Below are 4,610 nucleotides of genomic sequence, written 5' to 3'. Positions count from 1 at the left end.
GCCGCCATCTTGGCTGACAGTTAATTTGCATAAGGATATGCTGATTAGCCAATGGGAAGGGTAGCGGTTGTACGCTAATTACCATGTTTCTCTTTTATTAGTGTAGATTTTCTGAATAATGTGAATATTAATTTTAAATTACAACAAGTTTATTGTAATTAGTTGTTTTTAAGCATACAATTGTATATTAAATGTAAATTGCTTATTTATAACTCTTAGTTTATAGTAACAGTCCATATAATAATAAAGATTTGTTTTTTTAAGTTCTTTATTGTTTAAAGTATTACAATAAGCGTATGTTTTATGCAAGATAACATTTAACACTTTAGTTCCTGTCTCTTAGATACATACAGAAACCTTTGCTTGTAAGAGACATGGAGGGGGAAGCAAAACTCTTATGAGAGAATTTGATTTTGAAACTGGAGAAATTTGGACTGGCTTATAGTAAAAAATTAACATTTAATAAATCAAATGAACAAGGATACTGATAGTTCAATTGAATAAAAAAACCCACAATCATTTTTGTCCTATACACTACCAGAGTTATTTTTCATGGGGATAAAATAATGCATGGGTAGTTTAAATTTTAACACTCTGCAAATATAAACACTTGTCATAGTTTTAACATTTCAGAAAGAGAAATGTTTATCATTATAAGTAATATATTTATATTTTGATACTATATTATTATGAATAGCTATGAAATTAAACTAGATTTATCTGTTAATCAAAACATCCTTATTATAAGCCAGATACAGTTTAGTTCCTAGGCTCTGAAAGAATGACAGCTGGAAAAGGTAAGGAATGAACCAATAAATACACAAAATGCCATGAACATATATCCCAATTTCTGTGACTAAAAGATCTGATTTTCATGTATATTATAAGCTGTACAGTGTGGTGTATAAGAATAGAAGCTTTGATGCCAGACAATTAAGTGGAAATTCCAGCTCTATTTCTCACTAGCATTGTAAATTGGGCAACTTGGTCTACCTTCCTTATCTACAAATTGGGTGTTGTAAATATTATCATAGCACTTCAAATGTACGTAGTATAAATAAAAAATCCAGAAAGTTAGCTATTTTTAGTTTTCAGTTCTTCATATAGCTTTCATAAGTCTTATTTCATTTTTCTAATTCCATAAACATCTTAAAAAAATTTTTTATTGATTTTCAGAGTGAGGAAAGGAGAAGGAGAGAGAGATAGAAACACCAATGATGAGAGAATCATTGATTGGCTGCCTCCTGCAAGCCCTACTGAGGATGGAGCCCACAACCTGGGCATGTGCCCTGACCAGGAATTGAACTGTGACCTCCTGGTCAATGCTCAACCACTGAGCCACACCAGCAGAGCTAATCCCATAAAATCTTTAAGAAAAAGGTTGCATGGGAATTTTAATACATGAGAGAACATCATTTTTTAAAAAAGTGAATCATGAGTTTCCTTGTAAAAGCTACCCTCATGTCTATCCTGAATTACCACAATAGCTTTCCAACTGCTTTTCCTTCTTCTATACTTGCCCTCTCCCAACCATTACATAAGCAGATTGTGTCATCACTCTGTTCAAGTGTTTACAAAGGCTCATAATCTCCCTTAGAGAAAAAGCTTAAGTTCTATATGGTTTACTTTTATCCCCTGTCATCTCTCTCTTCTCAAATCCTAATACTTGAACCCTTGTTCATTTGACAATAGCCACATCATCATCCTTGTTATCCCTTGAACATGCGCCTTCCCTAGAATTTTTGCTCTAGTTGTTTCACTGTGGTTTATTCTATATAATAAAAGCCTAATATGCTAAGTGTCTGGTCGTCCAGTTGTCCATTCAACCAATCAAAGCATAATATGCTAATGATATGCTAAGGCTGCTCAACCACTCGCTATGACGTGCACTGACCACCAGGGGGCAGACGCTCTGACCGGTAGGTTAGCTTGCTGCTGGGGTCTGGCCGATTGGGACTGAGCAAGATGGGCTGGACACACCCTGGATCTCTCCCACAGTCCCTCCCTGTCTGGCCAACCTCCCATGTCCCTCCCCAGCCCAGATCGTGCACCAGTAGGGTCCCTCGGCCTAGCATGCACCCTCTCGCAATCTAGGACCCCATGTGGGATGTCTTAGAGCCAAGTTCAGCCTGATCCCACAGGCCAGGCTGAGGGACCCCACTGGTACACTAATTCATGCACCAGGCCTCTAGTATTGAAATATGACCCCAGTGATCAGGAGTACAAAAGAAACAGAGTGAAATGTGAAAGGAAGGAAAGCCAATGGAAGGATAGTTTTCAGATTGTCTATGTTGTAGTTACCCCATAGATACTGAATGAACCCTTACCCAATATTTGGTTTGGATGTCCAGAGTGATTATACCACAGAGAGGGCAGGAAAAAGTTTATTACTCAAATAATGAGGTCTTCTGGGCATATTAATTAGGGGAGGATCCCAAGTAGGTCCAAAAAATGGCTGAAAAGTAGGAAAAGGAGATTGGCTTGGGATTCTTAATGTGGTTAGGGGATGGGGCTAGTATGAGCATTTTCTCACATGAACCAGGACTTGCACAAATTGAACTTGGTGCTAGAACACAAAAGGGAGCACACAAAACTTCATCAGCTTTTTCTGATGTGGAAAGGAGTAAAGCTTAAAAGCTTTGAGCAGTGAAACGTATAATATTGGAGTCATACTTTTAATATAGTATACAATCACTATAATGAACTGGCACTTGATTCTGCTAGAACTTTTTAAGGTGTCATATGAAATAAACACAAGGAAAAGTAATTAGTAAAGATGGCCTAAAATCTTTAACTCCCCTACCCTACTGAGATATGCATGCCTGTGTACAGGTAGGTTCCTCAGAGCAGCAAACTGTATATAGTGCAGGCCTGAGGCAAAACACTGTCTGATTCAGGTCACAACCTGCATGGAACTGTTTGGGGTACTATTGGCTGGAGTAAGATGTTAATTTGAGGGGATTTAGAAGTGGTTCAGAAGAAATGTCTGGCAAATGTTTACCATGTATTCCCTGCCCCCACTAGAATGTATGCTCCACTAGGGCAGAGATAAGTGTCTGTTTTCTTTAAGGGTGCAAACTCTTACACCTAAAATTGTGTCTGGCTCATAGCATTTAATCAACTTTTGTTGAATGAACTAAGTACTACATATAGAGCATACAAGCAGGAATTATAACCCTGGTCTTATTATTTCTAGCTCAGCAATATTTCCATGGACTGCAGACTATCAACTTATAGTAAATATTATTTCAACTGAAAGAGACAATATATGAATCAACTGAACCATAATAGGCACTTAAAATGTGAGTTAACTACACTTTCAAAAATTGTATATAAATTGTCAGACATTTAACCTAATTCAAGTTTTAAAAATTAAGACATTGAAATTAATCTATTCATAATTTGTAAAAATAATCTTGTCAATTGTTGAAATGAGAGTAGAAAAATTATAGTTAACTATTGAATAGATGTATGCAGGTTATCTATTTTAGGGTTTATTTGCAAGCTGAAACTAATCTTTCTTTGTGTGTTGGAAACCCATAGCTAGTGTATTAAATTAAGAACAAGCAGATTATGACCTTTTGAATGAGAAGGCACAAACAAGCCACTCACACAGGGTTGGCAGATAACTTCCTCAAAATCTGAGCTCTCACTTTGGGGAAGTGAAAACCCCAGTGCCATTTTGTTTGAAGATACAGTTTCAATACACTTAATAAAGGAAGTAGAGTTACAATATTTATTACTTATAGATCTCAGAAATGTAGATGGGGGCACAATGAACTAGAAGGGCAGTTCTCATCTCTAGGTCACAAGTGAGCAGAAGATAGAGAGCAGGGTAGTGATCACCTATTACTTTTAAGATGGCAGGGGCAGAGGTCACCAACTTTTTGCTGGTTCAACTCTAAGTTGTACTTATAAAATGTGTCTTGGGTAAAGCAAAGTAGGAACTTGTGGTAGGAATCCAAATATCAAATCCTTACCTTGATGTCCAGACTCTGGGTGTGAGCAGGGTTTTCATACAATAAAATGCTTAGTCAGAAACTCAGAATAGCTACTTTCTCATCACACTTAGTCTCCTTTCTCCTAGATTCTGGCACATGTCATTAAGTTCTAAGAAATTAGAGATTAATATTAATACTATCTTCTTTTTAAATTAATAAAAAATATAATCACATTGGAGAAAATTAGGAAAGTACGGGAAACATTATTCTTGCCTAACCTTCATAGTATAGCTACACTTAAAATGTTGATATTTCCGGAGAAACCAAGATGGCGGCATAGGTAAACACCGGAAATTGCTGACTTAAACAACCACTTCAAAAATACAACTAAAAGACAAAACAGACATCATCCAGAACCACAGGAAGGCTGGCTGAGTGGAAATTCTACAACTAGAAGGAAAGAGAAAAGCACACTGAGAATCAGAGGAGGTACGGAAGTAAAGTGCAGAGGTACGAAGGCTCGAGCGCGTGGAAAGGAGCTGGCAACAGAGGACGCCAGTGTCTTTTGCAATCTGGAGGGAGGCACAAGCTCCCGACGACCCTGACTCCAGTTCTGGGCGAGTCTCTGGGGACCCAGACTAAAACAGGGAGAAACTGGACTGTCTGGCA

The sequence above is a fragment of the Myotis brandtii genome, unplaced genomic scaffold, assembly GCF_000412655.1.
Source record: "Myotis brandtii unplaced genomic scaffold, ASM41265v1 scaffold40, whole genome shotgun sequence".
NCBI classification, from domain to species: Eukaryota; Metazoa; Chordata; class Mammalia; order Chiroptera; family Vespertilionidae; genus Myotis; species Myotis brandtii.
This window is presented reverse-complemented; position numbering follows the sequence as displayed.